The sequence below is a fragment of the Corythoichthys intestinalis genome, chromosome 1, assembly GCF_030265065.1.
Source record: "Corythoichthys intestinalis isolate RoL2023-P3 chromosome 1, ASM3026506v1, whole genome shotgun sequence".
Classification (NCBI taxonomy): domain Eukaryota; kingdom Metazoa; phylum Chordata; class Actinopteri; order Syngnathiformes; family Syngnathidae; genus Corythoichthys; species Corythoichthys intestinalis.
This window is the reverse complement of record NC_080395.1, coordinates 8554185-8571786: the sequence shown is the minus strand read 5'-3', so window position 1 is coordinate 8571786 and position 17602 is coordinate 8554185. Positions and strand designations below refer to the sequence as shown.

The following is a 17602-nucleotide window of genomic DNA, read 5'->3' as shown; positions in this document are numbered from 1 at the left end:
CATTTGTTTTTTGGTTTTGCTGCATTCAAGATTGTTTGTTTTCGCACTACTGCAGAATTCTCAGTTAACTTAATTTGTCAGCACGGTCTAAACAATTGACTCATTATTCAAAACAGGAAACCAAATTAAATTAGCTTTTATAAACTCTACATTAAAACATATCCTCAAAACAAATGTTATGTCAATAAAAATGTGAAATAAAGATACTGAGGATAAACGTGATATATTCAAAGTCTAAAATCAAAGATTAAGCTTATCTTGGGAGAATGGTAATCATGTATCGTAAATTCAAGAATAACAAATAACCCATTTCTGAAACCCCATGCTATTACTGTTACCGTTACTATTACCGTATCAAAAACAGTTTACGTTCCGCAATCAACCCAAAGTTAGAGTTACAATTCTCCCAGTATAATAATTTCCACTTGGCAAATGCCAATATTTACTTATGATCAATTTTTTGTCAGTTCCCATTTTAATCAGTAAATTGAATTTTGCAGTGGCATTAATATATCGCGCAATGTTCCACTCAAGATTACAAAAATGGAATGAATTTGTCTTTGTTTTGGAATTTCTTTAGAGCTGACAAAAATGTCTTTTCACCTTCTTTGGGTCACTGTTGAAGATTCATCAACATGTAATCCAAAATTTACGATTCCACGACGCAATTATAATCTATTCAATTAATTGTTTTTAGTCAAATACAGTATCTCAATAGGCCTAGGGTATCTTTTGGGTAAATTTTGTAATCAATTTAAATTTCTATTTCAAATTTGAATTTTCCATATCACAGTGTGTTGTCCACATAAGTCAAAATCAGACTTTTTTACCCAGGCAAAGTTTTTCATTTGAATGGGAGGGTATTGTGGGACAGCAATACTCTTTTAAGCAATCTTTTTTATTCCACTATGACTTCTCTGCTATTCTTTAACACCTAAAACACTACCTCTTATAGCATTCAATTCAATTTTTAATTCCAATCATTTTCAACTGACATCCATATAATTTATAATAGAGGATAATTCAGCAGTCCAGAGGAGAACAAAGAATGTTTTTTCATGCACTAAGAAACATCCATTTGTATGTCACTCCAGGTTGGTAGAATTATCTGCTTTCCGTGTGAATTTTTAGAACGGTTTTTTAATCCCAACTTTTGATTTGTTATCATTATTTATACACTCCCTGTAACAACTTATTTCCCTAGTTTAAACTATTTCTACCATTCTTAAAAAGCAGCAGTTTAGAATTGCTCTAACATCTGCTAAAACTGATTTTTCATCAGCTGTTGATATTTATTCATTTTGTGACATATACCAAACCGCTGCTCCTCCCTCAACAGGAGTTTGCTAACCAACATTTGGACCGCTCTTTATCTATAAGACTAGCATTGATATCTATTATCATTCCCAAGAATTAATGGGAAGTTTTTTTGACAGTTCTTACTGTATTTTGCCACGTTCTTCAAAATCTAATTTAGTCAATCTATTTCAAATTACTCTACTTACTTGGAGTAAATATTATTATTTGTTCTTATTAGCTCGATACATCTAAAAGTTGGTCATTTCTCACCTGAATTCAGAAGAATTTACTTTCAAATAATATTATGAACAATATCTATTCTTGAATGAAAAACCTTTCTAACAATCTAATTTTCTTTTTATCAAATATACTAGCTCTTTGCTTAAAATAAATCTGTTAAGTTTGTTTTCAAATAGCTATTTATCAACAGTTGAGCTTTTCCTTTTTCAAAACATTAACTATTTTCTTTCTCTTTTAGCCATTCTCTTATTTTCTTTTAAGAGCGTTCTTATTTTGAATTTAGCTCAATAGTCTATTTTTATCTCTATTGAGATTCCATTTTAAAAATTCATATCCTAAATAGTACAAGGGAAAGGCTGGAATATTCCCAGCTGCAATTACAACCTTCCCTTATAATTAATTTGGGCAAAAACCCAGCGGATGCCGTCGAGGACCCCATGTTGCAAATAGGGGCCACCGAAGGGCCGCACTCCTCATGTTGAAAAACTTCTCTTTTTTCCCGATTTTGCGCAATAAACGGTCAACTAATTACGCAACGAACGGTCAGCTATTTACAAACAATTCCCTCACTTATCGACGTTCGTCTCACACGCCCAAAACTTTCTCAACCCTACTTTCTCAGCTCCTTCTTGTCACTCTGGACATCCACCAAACAACCAAACACATTCGCCACCCATCTTTACTTAGACTTACGGTTACCTCTGTCCTCAATACAACTTACTCAAACCTTCAACATCACAATTCACCAATTATCACTATGGACATGACTAGTGCACTTCCTCTTTGCTCCGCATACACTCCCTGCTCTGTGCGTGGGGCAGGACGTGTTGTTTCCTCATCTGGCTGTATTTTAATTGTAGCCAGAGTTGACTTTTCTTCATTCTTTCGCACTTCTTTTTTCTTTCTCTTCTCTTCAACTTGCTGTAGCCTTTTCTTGCTTTGTTTTTCCCACACTGAAAGGACTTTTAGCTGGTCCTCTATGCCTTCTTTGCTCTTCCCCTTCGCTTTCTCTTTTTTCACTTGCAGTTTCTCCTTCAATTTTTTTACATTCTCCCCTTTTTTGAGTGTCGGATCAAAATGGTGTTGTCTGACCCATGTTTCTAAATAACAACAACTTCCTGGAAATTGTTCCTGCATGAACACTACATCATGGTGTTCTTTTATTTGTTTGCTTTGTTCTTTTCCCATTTTTACTTTTGGTTTTTATCAGTTTTCACACGTAACGCGTTTATGTTTTATTTACGTTGCCTATTTAATCTCTTAGTTGTTTTGTGTTAAGTTTTGGTCGCCTGTATTTTATTGCCGTGCACGGACTTTTCACTTTTGCTTTTTATCACGCTATTACGTTTGCTTTACCTTGTCCCTGACTCCGGGTTCGGACGTTTTATTAACTTTTTATGGCTCGGTACTTCAGCCCGCTTTCCGCAATATTTTGTCTTTACTTCGCAAAATATCGCCTGTGTGTTAGTCCTCAGTACTTCGAGGATTACTGTTTACATAACGTTTTTAGACCCTTTAAACGCACGCAATTCGTCACACAATAGTTCAGTACTTCGAACTAGGATGGTTTAAATTTCAACGGTTTACTTAACGGATGTTCCGTACTTCGAACAATTATGAGTCAGTACTTCGACTTCACAATTCAATCCGCCCCGTATTTAAACCCGAAAGCGTCAACAACTTAATTAGACTTTATCCTACCTCACTCCGTCCTGCCCTGGTTCGTCTGGGACCTGTCACCGGCAATCCGGGTCGTCGCAGGAACAAAGGCGCAGCCGTCCGGTCATGAGAAAAAGGTCGTAAATATCCCGGCGGCGTCCGTTGGCCCCGCGGCGGTCCGGAAGAACGCGGATTTTTAGGTCCCGGGTTTCGGCACCAAAGAAATGTTGGGTCTAATCTTACTACTGTACTAAGAAAATAATAAAAGACCTGAGGGAGGACGGAGAGAGGATCAGAATGGAGACAGGGATAAGGTTTTACGCTGTCAGGAGAAAAAGGTTGATGGGAGCTCGTGGCTCCCAGCAAGCTTCTCTGATTTTCATCCTGAGGAGCTCAGCTTTTATTGACAAGTGAGAAAGTTTCAACATACATGTGTGAGTTTCACATCTTGAGAAATAGCTGTTATCTTGAGAAAAGAATGCGGGCAGTTATTTGTCTTGTCTCATTGTGTTGAAACTTTATGGTCAGCAATAGAAACCTAAAACAGGAAATCTACCTCTCTGGGTCAAGCTGGGCATCTGTCCTTCAGTTGAATGTGACCTTCCGTGACACATTCTTTCTTTTGTAAGGCCTTAAGACTTTTAAATAAGACTGTAGCTATAACTATTAGTTTTAAACACACATTATTAACCTTAGCATGCAAAAGTATTAGAGCACATCTTACAGGCTGCTACTGTGTGTAAAAAAAAAAAAAAAAAAGAGAAAGCCCTGGTCTCATTCAAAGCACTAATTAAATGCTGTGATCTGATTTTTTTTTTTAAAGATATATATGAAAGTATACTATTTTCATTTGACTTCAACCAGGAGTGACACAAGAACCAATAAAAAGTTGTTTAATGTCTGTCCGCTTGTGTTGGCTCATGATTCACGAAAAATATGCTTTGCTTTAGAATTTTAATGCATCCCAGGCTTTAATGCATCACAATGCATTGCCGAATCGAACCGAATCGAATCGTGACCCTCTGAATCGAATCGAATCGAATCGTGGCCTTCCGAATCGTAATTGAATCGAATCGTGAGGGCAGTGTCGATGCACACCTCTACCGGATAGCACAGATTAAGTACGCCTGCCCCTCGTTGTCAAAGTGAGGGCGGTGGCGCTCTGGAAATCGAGCAAGGCTCTCGGCGCAAATTCATTCAAACTTGGCCTTCCGTCCAAGACGGCCGTCCAACGCTCACTTTCGCCAAAATGTCCGATCCAAACTACTGTAATGCCCCAGATATGAGGAAGAAGGAGAGAAGTCTGTATTGGCTCACCCACTTTATTGTGGTAACAATAATAAAGAAAAACAATTACAAAATAACAGCGGGCTGCCGCGACATACGACCGCGATCTCTTGCTAGCTCGCCCATTCTCCTTCTCGCTTCATTCTACGTCACAGCTCGTCTTTTAAGGGGGCCTCGCATAATTACGGACATTGCAATACAAAATGAATAGGTTGCCGCTGAACCCTTCACACTAGGCTGCTGCTAGTTTGATTAGGCCTTAAAAATGTTTAAACAATAATAATTTATTTAACCCTTTAACACCTAAGCCTATTTTGGCCGAATTTGCATGCATTTGATGTTGCCTTTACATTTCAAAGAAAAAAATCTTCACAATGGCCAAGTTGGGTCCCTTTTTTAAGGACACCTTGAACTTCATGTCCAAACTGTTGTTTTCTTCACTGACCAATTATAATCCACATTTTGGACCCAAAAAGACAAAAAAATCCCAAAATATTTTTTCAAAATTTGTAATGTTGATGTCCCATTGACAACCAAACATGCTCGACCAACCGTTTTGAAGCTTGATAATATTTATTCAACTTGTTAGAATAAACATTCAATAGAAAAAAATAAGATTGAATAGTTTTATGTTTGACAATTCAATACAAACAGCAAGTATGGTCATAGGCGTTTTTGGCCTTTACACGTACTATGGGCAAAACAGGTTATATACAGTGCAAAATAGTAAGAAAAAAAAAAAAATCATCTAATACAAAAAGGGTTTGGAGGATATCTCTTTGTGAAGTTAGGTATTATACCCATCACCTTATCTAAAGTATATACGTACATGCAATCAAGCTTCTCGAACACTCATCTTTATAAAAATTGAAAAGATTATAGTGAAGAAAAAATATATATAACATTGAAAGAAATTATTTTCAAAAATATTGACAAGTAGTTCAATTCAATTTAAATTTTTCTGGCATACGACCCAATAAAGTTTTGTTTTTTTTACTCACTCAATAAAGCTTCTGCATGAACAGGTCACGGAGCTGCGTCACACAGCCTACTCTTTGGCGCGCTGCTGTCACTTCTACTCGCCGAGACGCCGACTCGTCCCAGGAAAACAACGACAAATACGGCTCATCTTCTTGAGTTGATGAAATAATGCATTAGCTTATTCTAAATTTAGTTTTAGATTCATTCTGCATGTTTCAAAGTCGCTCGCTCAATCGAACCGGTGCACAACACCGGCCGTTGCTTGCTTCGCCTGCCTCCTTTTCCTTAGTTGGCGCCTCGCTCGGAAATTTACTAAAAATGTCCACATTCGGTTCGTCCTTCTTGGAATCACAACGGTCTTGGGATCTGTAGTTTTTTTGTGCTGCTTTCGGTTTTGAAAAAGGACAAGAAATGATGGAAATATGGAGATAGATACATGGTCCATGCACCGTTTTAATGCATATTTATGAGTGCAATAAAACTATAAAACTCAAATGACATTATTTCCCGTTTTTCATGGTCGATTGACTTCAAATAAAAACTGGTGTGGACATCAACTTCCGCACATTCAAATGAGACCAACCAGCAGCACGTGGGTGACGTAATTACAGCGTGACGAAGCTTCAAAGACTCATTTGCAAGGCGTTGCGGCTTTTATTTTAGTGTGGCGTGCCACCACAATATCTTATATGTAAGAAAAACCCTGCAACATGAATAGCGGGAGACTGAGCAAAGCTCGACTTTAGCAAATCACATGAATTTTTTCCTTTTTCAGTGTCCCGTAGACGTCACTATGAAAGAGCTTCACCCTCAGAAGCACGATCCCCTCCACGTTAAACAGGAGGTGTCGGAGATGCCGTGCATCAAACAGGAGCAGGAGCCAGAGACCCCAAGTATTAAAGAAGAAGAACAGGAAGAGGAAATCCCCAAGTTTTCAATGACTGTCAGTGTGAAGTGTGAAGAAGATGAAGGTCCATGCGAAAAGAGTGGAGCAGCGAATTCTTCGCGCGACAGCTCATTTCAACACCCGACAACAAAAGGAGAGGGACGATCGCAACCTGACGGTTTGTTAGCGCCGCTCTCGGACAGTGACGATGTAACTTTACACTCTTCTGATTTTAACAATGATGAGGAGGATAAGGACTTTGACCAAGATGCTTCAAAATGCTTAAACAAGTCCTCACTGAAAAGAAGCACAAAAGTGGTTGGGAAACCTTTTACCTGCTCACTTTGTGATAAAACATTTTCTCAGAAACATCTCTTAAAAAGACACATGCATACACACACCGGGGAGAAGCCTTTCACTTGCTCATTTTGCGATAAAAGATTCATCCGGAAAACAGGTTTAAACGATCACACTGCAATACACACTGGAGAGAAGCCTTTCGCCTGCTCAATTTGCGATAAAAGATTCATCAGGAAAAAACATTTAATCAGTCACACAAGAACACATACTGGAGAGAAGCCTTTTCAATGCACATTTTGTGGTAGAGCATTCACTTTGAAGGAATCTTTAAAGAGACACACAATGAAACACACTGGAGAGAAGAAGCCTTTTCAATGCACATCTTGTGGTAAACGATATACTGAGAAGAGACATTTAAACACACACACACTCACACACACTGGAGAAAAGCCTTTTGTCTGCACAAATTGTGGTAAAAGATTCATCACGAAACACGATTTTATCAACCACACAAGAACACACACTGGAGAGAAGCCTTTTGCCTGCTCTCGCTGCGATAAAAGATTTTGTAAGAAGCATGATTTAACAAGACATACACGTACACACACTGGAGAGAAGCCTTTTGCCTGTTCTCGTTGCTTTAAAAGATTTTGTGTTAAGCAAGGGTTAACAAGACACACACATACACACACTGGAGAGAAGCCTTTTGCCTGTTCTCGTTGCTGTAAAAGATTTTGTTCGAAGCAAGCGTTAACAAAACACACGCGTACGCACACCGGGTGAAAAGGCTTTTCTCTGCACACTTTGTGGTAAAAGATTTACAAGTAGCTGCTGATACATGCTAATCTTTTGTTATTGCTGCCTCACATAGCATCCTCACATCATCTGAAACAATCACGTAAACTCGACCTAAGTATTCGACCACTATTGAAAACGCACAATAAACGGTACAAAAGGGGTTACAGTGGGCCAAATAAGTATTTAGTCAACCACTAATTATGCAAGGTCTCCCACTTGAAAATATTAGAGGCCTGTAATTGTCAACATAGGTAAAACTCAACCATGAGAGACAGAATGTCGGGGGGGAAAAAAACAAATCTCATTGTTTGATTTTTAAAGAATTTATTTGGAAATCATAGCGGAAAATAAGCATTTGGTCAATGCCAAAAGTTCATCTCAATACTTTGTTATGTACCCTTTGTTGGCAATAACGGAGGCCAAACGTTTTCTGTAACTCTTCACAAGCTTTTCCACACACTGTTGCTGGTATTTTGGCCCATTCCTCCATGCAGATCTCCTCTAGAGGAGGGATGTTTTGGGGCTGTCGTTGGGCAGCACGGACTTTCAACTCCCTCCACAGATTTTCTATGGGGTTGAGATCTGGAGACTACCTAGACCACTCCAGGACCTTGAAATATTTCTTACGAAGCCACTCCTTTGTTGCCCTGGCTGTGTGTTTGGGATCATTGTCATGCTGAAAGACCCAGCCACGTCTCATCTTCAATGCCCTTGCTGATGGAAGGAGATTTTCACTCAAAATCTCTCGATTCATGGCCCCATTCATTCTTTCCTTTACACCAGGGGGGTCCAAACATTTTGCAAAGGGGGCCAGATTTGGTGTGGTAAAAATGTGGGAGGCAGACCTTGACTGACATACTTTACGTAGATCAATATATTTAAGCAAATTTTAGCAAGCCATTCTGTGTGTCACATTTGCTTTATTATTGTTATAAATTAATAATTTCAACAATCTCGCAACTAGCCTTTGTGGCGTTCTTTCGATTCTCGGGATCTTGCGAAATACTGCTGCTGTGAAATGAAGCTAGCTTCAAGTTTCTTCAATTTCTCGCTGCGTATCTTCTAGTGTTGCACCGATACCATTTTTTGGCCCCGATACCGATACCTGACTGTGCAGTATCGGCCGATACCATACCGATACCACCCCGTTTATATATATATATATATATTAGGGCTGTCAAAATTATCGCGTTAACGGGCGTTAATTAATTTTTTAAATTAATCACGTTAAAATATTTGACGCAATTAACGCACTAGGCCCGCTCAGACAGATTTAAATGTCAGTACAGTGAAAGGCCAACTTGTTAATTGTGTTTTATGGAGTTTTTCCGCCCTCTGCTGGCGCTTGGGTGTGACTTGCATATATTATGTGGCGTAATGTCGCCCTCTGCTGGCAATTCAGTGCAGCTGATTATTTGGGTTTCGGCGCGCTTTTCTGACGTAATTATATGTCGACGCGAACTCACACTAATAGACAGTGCTATTCAGACCAGCTAACGTCTGCATCCAGTATTCAGTGGCAGTACTCATAGCCCCATCACACTGTTTGTGTCTAATACATGCATCGCTTGTGAGTTATATTCCTCCTTTGTTTATATTCATGAGCATTAGATAGTTATTGATGATGTGTATTTGAATTTGTTCACATATATGGTGAAATGCAGTTACATTGTTAGATGCTTGTGAGCTAATTGGCTAGTGCTACTGCTCAAATGGACACGTGTGTGTACGTTTTATGTTATTTTGTGATTTATGCAAGTTATTGACACATTGCCTTGTTATTTTCAGTTTTACAAAAATACAAGAAACGTGCTCCTGTCAAAAAGAGATTCACTTCAGTAAAGCCCATGCAACTTTGCCACACCGTCTGATTTCTTTTTGGAACTTATGTTCGCTATCTGTCAATTTGTGTACTCACACACATTGAGGACAGAATAGGGCTACTAGTTTATTTTTTGATTGAAAATTTTACAAATTTTATTAAAACGAAAACTTTAAGAGGCGTTTTAATATAACATTTCTATAACTTGTACTAATATTAATCTTTTAAGAACTACAAGTCTTTCTATCCATGGATCACTTTAACAGAATGTTAATAATGTTAATGCCATCTTGTTGATTTATTGTTATAATAAACAAATACAGGCCTTATGTACCGTATGTTGAATGTAAATATTCCAACAATAATTTACAGAAAAATATGGCATATTTTATAGATGGTTTGAATTGTGATTAATTGCGATTAATTACGATTAATTAATTTTTAAGCTGTAATTAACTCGATTAAAAATTTTAATCGTTTGACAGCCCTAATATATATATATATATATATTTTTTTTTTTTCCAAAGAGCTACATAATTGGATGTGAAATGATTGCTATCAAGGCTTTGTCAGGCTGTTGCTTACCTTTGCAAAATAGGAAAAAGTACACTAAACCCTAGTAGACAATAGTTGAATAAACCTTTGGCTCTCAATGGCCAAAATAGTGCTAAATTTGTGAAATTAATAAAACATGTATAATACTAGCCCAACAGTAAGAAAGTAAAAATAAATTCATAATAATAAACTCTGAATGAACTGAATAAACTTTTTTAAACCTCTCAAAGTCCAAGCAGTGCAACTTTCATGAAATTATTGTCACATTCTGCTGCTGGTTAGATTGTGTTTTGTTGCTGGGCGTGGGGGCGTGGCACTTGAATCCAATGCAGGCTCATCAACGCAGCATTTAAGCACGGGTGATCTCAGAGAAGGCTGCTGAGATATTTGCCTTGCTGATCGCTATTTGACATCTGGCACAATAATCTCGCTACATTTGATTGTTATGCCCCTGCATTGGGTTTTTCTGTTAGTGTGCTGCTCTCGTTTGTAACCGCTGCCTATCGTCTTAGTTTGTCCGTCGACCTGCTGTCACGGACTCCTTTTGTTATTTCTACTATCCCGCGATCGCGTGTTATTTTTTGTTTGCAATCATTAAACCCTTTTATGTATCCCCCGCTTGTTGTCTGCTTCGAGGTTCAACCTTGTTTCCGCATTTGCAGACGCTAACAATTATAAGTAATAATAATTGACCACAGCATCCCGTCTCTCCTTTTTTTCGGGAGGTGGGAGTCCCTTATTTCTATTTCTGAAAGGTGGCAACAATACTTTGGAAACACTTCCCAAATTACTGCGGCATTTCTTTCAGTAAAAGACAATAAAAGTAAAGTAGACGAAGTGAACTGACCAGAGATTGTAGCTCCGGTCCAGCGGCCTTCTTCCTCTGGATAGCAGTCCTGCTCTTGCAGGCTCAAACTTGTTGTGTTCGTTCACGTTTCGTCTTCAAATGTTTTATCAAGTTCGAGGTACTGAAACTGGCCGATTTAACTCCACATCTCCAAACTTTCAGGCCGCAAATCTTGCATGCAGCCATTGATTTTAATCGACAGGATTTCTATTTGGAAATATTTCCCGACCGCCCGCCGCCATATTTCCTGGTTTGTTTTTCGTCCATATAAAAAAAAAAAGCCCCCTTTTGATTGGTTAGGAGTGGCTATTGGCCCGCTCTCATTGGTCTGGAGCAGGCCAATAGCGATAGCTGCTTGGTGTTCACGTGTCATCACACAACACAGAGACAGAGTGTAGTGAGCGCCAGGAGGAGAAAAAGGCTGTGGTCAATTGTTATAATAATGGACCGGTAAATGGTATCGGCGCCGTCTTTGTTGGTACTCGCCGATACCGATACCACCATTTCGGGCCGGATCGGCGCCCCCTGCCGATACTAGTATCGGTGCATCTTTAGTATCTTCCCTGTAATCGTGTCATACATGTCAGCGTGTCTTGTTTGGTATTATCGCCTCACATTAAACTCTTTAAAAACAGCGACTGTTTCTTCGCAAATGAGCAGTGTTGTAACGCATTACTAAGTAACGCGTTACTGTAATCTGATTACTTTCTCTCAGTAACGAGCAATCTAACGCGTTCATTTTTCCAAGCCAGTAATCTGATCAAAGTTAGTTTCCTCGGTGCCTGTGCGTTACTATTTAATTGTTGCTTCATACTGTATGTAGAATGAAGAATATCGTAGTCATGTACAAAGAGCATTTGAAAAGAAAATACTGCGCTTGAGTTTGGGAGTGACATCACATCTCACGTTTTCTCATCGGGGGGGAGACAGGTCACGTGTTTTACCATGCTGCCTGTGCGCGCGCCGTCTGCCACGGCGGTCAACAACATAGCCTGTCTAGTGGCTACCTATCAGGATGCTAACAGTAAAGGAGCCGGAGAGATACAACAAACGGCTGCATTTGCTCCCTGGAGACACAGCCATTACTTCACATATCCGTCCAGTAAAGATGACAAAAATATCTCCGTGCGTTGCAAACTCTGCGCAGGCTCAGAAAGACTGTCTGTCGACCGCTAAAAACTCGACATCCAATTCAACAAGGAAGACCTTGGAATTACAGCACAACGCGAAAAAACTCGAATCAAAGCCGACAGGTGACGAGACAGCCAGCACTTCTACAGTTTGTAACCAGCCTTAATATGTGTAATTATGTACATTTTTATAGTTAGAGTTTGCAATCATAGGCGAAGTTTTACATTTGTGGGACTGGGGGAAAAGCATGTTGAAGACTGAAACAAAAGTCAAAAGTTTGGACACATTTCATGACTTTTGCGTTTTACATATTTTCACTACTATTGTATATTCTCACTCAAAACTATGAACGAACATGTGGAATGGCAAAAAAAGTGAAATACCTGAAAACAGGTTTTGTGTTCTACATTCTTCAAAGTATCCACCTTTGAGGTGTCTCAAATTTTGGCCAAAACTGTATATATATATGTACTGTATATACACATCTTGACACTGTTCGAGTTCAATCAACTGTTCAAGTTGTTGTTGGCAGCGTTTGAAAGCTTAGGTTTAAAGAAATTCTCCATCTTGCCGCCTATGGTGTAGTTTTGGCTTAGCAAAGCAAAGGATAGTCTCCGAGGTGCTAGTCTCATGATCTGTTCGAAAAATGATTTTGACCCATTATGAAAACTTAACGTTGTAGGATTTTTGTTCATTTCATTAATTTTTATTGTTTGTTTTATTGCGTTACAACTTTTACAGACAACATTTTAACGGCTAGGTCTTTATTTCAAAGGAGAAGTTCAGATTTTTTTACATTATGCTTAATCTTGGAGTTAGCGGGGGTTTAATTAGTCGTTGGAGTTGATTTAAACAAATTTTGTGCAGTTTGTCAGTTATTTGTTAGTTTTAGGGCTCCGGAATAGGTAAGCTAGGGCGAGTCAATGGTGGTCGACTAATTAAACCCCCGCTAACTAAGATTAAGCCTTATGTGAAAAACTCAATTACACGAAATGACATTTTTCAGTTTTTATGTTGAGGCAGCAAAAGGAAAAAAAAAATGGTAAAAAGTAACTGATAAGTTACTTTTAAAGTAATTTAGTTACTTTGATAATAAAGTAATCAGTAAAGTAACTAGATTACTTTTTTTAGGTGTAATCAGTAATTACATTTTTAAAGTAATCCGTGACAACACTGCAAATGAGGCAGACACAGTTGTTGCGTATTTTAGTGAAGAAATACCGTATTTTTCGGACTACAAGTCGCACCGGAGTATAAGTTGCACCAGCCATAAAACGCCCAACGAAGAGAAAAAAGCATAGACAAGTCGCACCGGAGTACAAGTCGCATTTTGGGGGGAAATTTACTTGATAAAATCCAACACATAGAACAGATATGTCATCTTGAAAGGCAATTTAATATAAAAATACAATAGAGAACAACATTCTGAATAAGTGTACAGTGTATAGTGCATGAACAACGAAATGCGAGTATACTGTCTTCACCAGGACGCTACGGCTCGGTCCTGGCTATTCAGCGGGCTAAACTTCCAAATGACGATGCTGGGTGTGAGTATAATTTGCTGAATCAATTTCGTCCTCGGTACCAAACAGGTTCGCATCAGCGTAAATAAATGATAATTAGGTGCTTTTACAGCAATGACATGACACAAACGGTTAGCATGCATTCGCTAGCTTTAGCGCATCGTTCAAACAACCACACAACTAGCTCTTAAGTGTCCGTTCGCGGGTGGAAAACACACAAAAACAACAAAGATGATACACACAGGAGTTGCCTCTGTAGAGATATTTTACAAGCATAAACAATTAACGTAGGTTCGCAGCAGTGTTTCTCTCTCGCTAACTCGCCCACTCAGTCAGAGCTACGTAGCTGTCGGTCTTCTGGCATGTGAGCGCTCTCTTCACGTAAACAAGTGCGAGTGCGCTCCCACGTGGGCGTGAAAGCGCCACAAAGAAAAAGCATGCATTTCAATATAAAAAAGTCAATAATACAATTGACGACACATTGCCAAAGGCAGAACGCGAACGTGGCCATAGCTATTACCTATTAAGATAAATATAGCATAAAGAACATGCTAACAAGTTTACCAAACCATCAGTGTCACTCCAAAACACCAAAATAACATGTGAAATGATATGATAATGTGTTAATAATTTCACACATAAGTCGCTCCTGTGTATAAGTCGCACCCCCAGCCAAACTACAAAAAAAACTGCGACTTATAGTCCGAAAAATACGGTAGTCCAATTTCCACCTATCCTTGAAGCGTCGGCCGTCGCAGTCAACTTTTTTTGTTGTTGTTGTTGATTGTTGCCATTTTAGAAAATTGGAAGGGTCACACAGGGTAATGTTCTTGGCTGCTGCCTTTTAGTGGGTAAATGAGGATCAGCATTTAATGTGTAAGCTACTTCATATGCTGGTAGCAGTACTGCTGACCAATTTATTAAGTCTGTGTGCGGGCCATACGTTATTGATCTTATGACAGAGGCTGGGAGCCGGATGTAATTTGACCCCGGGCCGTATTTGGCCCTCGGGCCGCACTTACACAGATCAGTCGTTCTGGTCCCTTTGCAGAAAAACAGCCCCAAAGCATGATGTTTCCACCCCCATGCTTCACAGTGGGTATGGTGTTCTTCAGATGCAATTCATTATTCTTTCTCCTCCCAACACCAGAACCTGTGTTTCTACCAAAAAGTTCTATTTTGGTTTCATCTGACCATAACACATTCTCCCAGTCCTCTTCTGGATAATCCAAATGCTCTCTAGTGAACCGCAGAAGGGCCTGGTCATGTAATTTCTTCAGCAAGGGGACACGTCTGGCAGTGCAGGATTTGAGTCCCTGGCGGCGCATTGTGTTACTGATAGTAACCTTTGTTACTGTGGTCCCAGATCATTTGTCAATCATTCACTAGGTCCCCCTTGTTATCATTTTGACGCCACGGGGTGAGATCTTGCATGGAGCCCCAGCTCGAGGGAGATTATCAGTGGTCTTGTATATCTTCCATTTTCTAATAATTGCTCCCACAGTTGATTTTTTTTTTTTTACGAAGAGTGCGAAGAGTGAAGGGTTACAGAAAACGTTTGGCCTCCGTTATTGCCAACAAAGGGTAATAAAAAAGTATTAAGATGAACTTTTGGTATTGACCAAATACTTATTTTCCACCATGATTTGCAAATTCTTTAAAAATCAGACAATGTGATTTGTTTTTTTTTTTCACATTCTGTCTCTCATGGTTGAGGTTTACCCATATTGACAATTACAGGCCTCTCTAATGTTTTCAAGTAGGAGAGCATGCACAATTGGTGGCTGACTAAATACTTATTTGCCCCACTATATCCCATAAGCCATTGTCCCCACCTAAGGATAGGGAGGCGAGGTAGCGCGGGACGGCCACTTGGATTGAGCGAGCGACTTTGAAACGTGCGGAATGAATCGAAAGCTAAATTTAGCGCAATCTAATGCATTATTTCATCAACTCGAGGAAAAGAATGGACCAGATTTGTCGTTGTTTTCTTCATATGACTCGATGAGTGAGAAGTGACAGTAGTGCGCACACAGCGGAAGAGTGGGCTGTATGACTTAGGCCTGTATCCTGATCAAGGGGAAACTGAGTGGCATGCCTGAAAAATTTGAGCTGAACTAGTTTACTGTCAATATTTTTGAAGACTTTTGTTTCCCAACTTTATTTTATTTTTTTTGTCACGATCTTTTTAATTTGTATGTAGATGTGTTTGTTCGAGAAGCTTGATTGTATGTATATGCTTTTGATGAGGTGATGGGTTCAATACTTAACCTCAAAAAGAGATATCTTCAAACCCTTTATATGTTAGATATGTATTTTACAATGCCGATCTACTGCATATCAACTGTTTTGACCATAGAATATAGAAAGAACAAAAACACAGATGACCATACCTGCTGTTTCTGTTGAATTATCAGAAATAAAACTATTCAGTCTCATTTTTCCTGATGAATGTTTATCCTAACAAGTTGAATAAATATTATTAAGCTCCAAAACGTTTGGTTGAGCATGTTCGGTTGTCAACGGGACATTAATATTACAAATTTTGACCAGATATTTTAGGTTTTTTTGTCTTTTTTGGTCCAAAATGTTGATTGTAATTGGTCAGTGAAGAAAACAACAGTTCAGACATGAAGGTGTCATGAGAAAAAGGAATCCAACCAGGCCATTGTGAACATTTTTTTCTTTGAAATATGGTATATAAGGCAACATCAAAGGCATGCAAATTCAAACAAAATAGACTCAGCTGTTAAAGGGTTGAAATTGTGCTCGGGAAGGTGAGTTACGAAATTTTCAATTCAAAATCTTTTGTTCTTGCTAACATCCACTGTCAAGTCTAATGTATTTCATGTCATTTGTCAATGGAGCTAGGGCTTTTAATGTTTATATGGTTTAGCGATAGCACTCTCACTACATAAATATGAATTAGATAATCATAATAAAATAATAATAATACAATAAATATGAAGTGCGATAGCACTACTCCAGATTGTCCCTAGTTGAATTTATTTTTTTGGCTTTTGACCTCAATAGTGAAATTGTAAATTAAATGTATGACAACTGTCTTATTAGCCCCTTATAATTATATATTTTCAGGTAGTTTATTCACAACGTCTGTGTGTATGTTGTCGGCGATTAGCCTCGCAATGATCTTAATCGTGGTTGTCAGCCCAAAACCCTCTAAATATATATTAAATGCATCTTACCAGATATAAAATGACTACTGCATAATCTGTGGTAATCGTTTGGAGCCCAGTTTTCTCGTCGGATTGCAGCAGCCCATCTCGCTCTCCTCTCCGGGTCTCTCGGAATCCGGTAGAACTTCAAGTCTCTCCGTCTATCTTCTCTGTTATTGCAACCGACCGCCACACACGCCTTCACCATTTTGATTATTAATGTTAACGAGCAGAAAAACACGCCATAATAGGAGGAATTTACGGAGTGGTAATGCATCAACAGTGACGAGTTGACGGACAATATGGCGCGGGGGCGTGGTTGTGAGTAGGGTCTATAGCATAATTTTAGTCTGTAACTGGCTGATCTCGTGTTAATCCATCACCCCAGTAGATAGTGGTAATGCCCCTTGATACTAGGGGGAAACTGCCAACAAAACACAAGACGAAAAATATATATTGCTATGTACGTGTTGGATTAATGGATTTTAAAAAAAAAATCTGGTCGTGGTGGTGGGGTGATTTTAAAAAAAAAAAAAAAAAAAAAAAAATCCAATGATTATGCCATAGATAGAAGTAGTGATGAGAACTTTTCCACATAACGCCTTTTATGCAACACATCCAATGAGTTTATAGCGTCTGAAAGGACCGGGGCTTCCATGAATTGGACTATAAATTGCACAATAAATTGAGACCATTGAGAGTAAGGACACACAATGAAGGACAATATGGCGGCAAAATATAGCGACACGTCATTGTGTGACGTTGGTGATTGGGGTCTATTGCTATGTACGTGTTGGATTAATGGATAATAAAACAATCTGGTCGTGGTGGTGGGGTGATTTAACCCTTAAATACCAGCAACATGAAGCAATTATCAGAAAATCCCAAAATTAAAAAAAATAAGGTCCTAATAACCTTCATTCATTCATTCATTTTCCATGCCGCTTTTCCTCACGAGGGTCGCGGAGGTGCTGGAGCCTATCCCAGCTAACTCGGGGCAGTAGGCAGGGGACACCCTGAACTGGTTGCCAGCCAATTGCAGGGCGTCCTAATAACCTTTTTTTTTTTTTTTCAAATTTGCGAGAAGTCAAAATGAAT

General features: G+C 38.9%; 1 protein-coding gene across 1 annotated transcript in view; it reads left to right on the top strand.

Moving 5' to 3' along the window:
- The window catches only part of LOC130931838 (oocyte zinc finger protein XlCOF6-like), a 43879-nt gene extending 29033 nt beyond the window's left edge, over positions 1-14846 (top strand). The window contains exon 5 of the mRNA XM_057861002.1: positions 6242-14846. The gene's annotated coding sequence lies outside the window, so the exon portion shown is untranslated. The remainder of the gene's footprint in view (positions 1-6241) is intronic.
- Positions 14847-17602: the final 2756 nt, after the last annotated feature.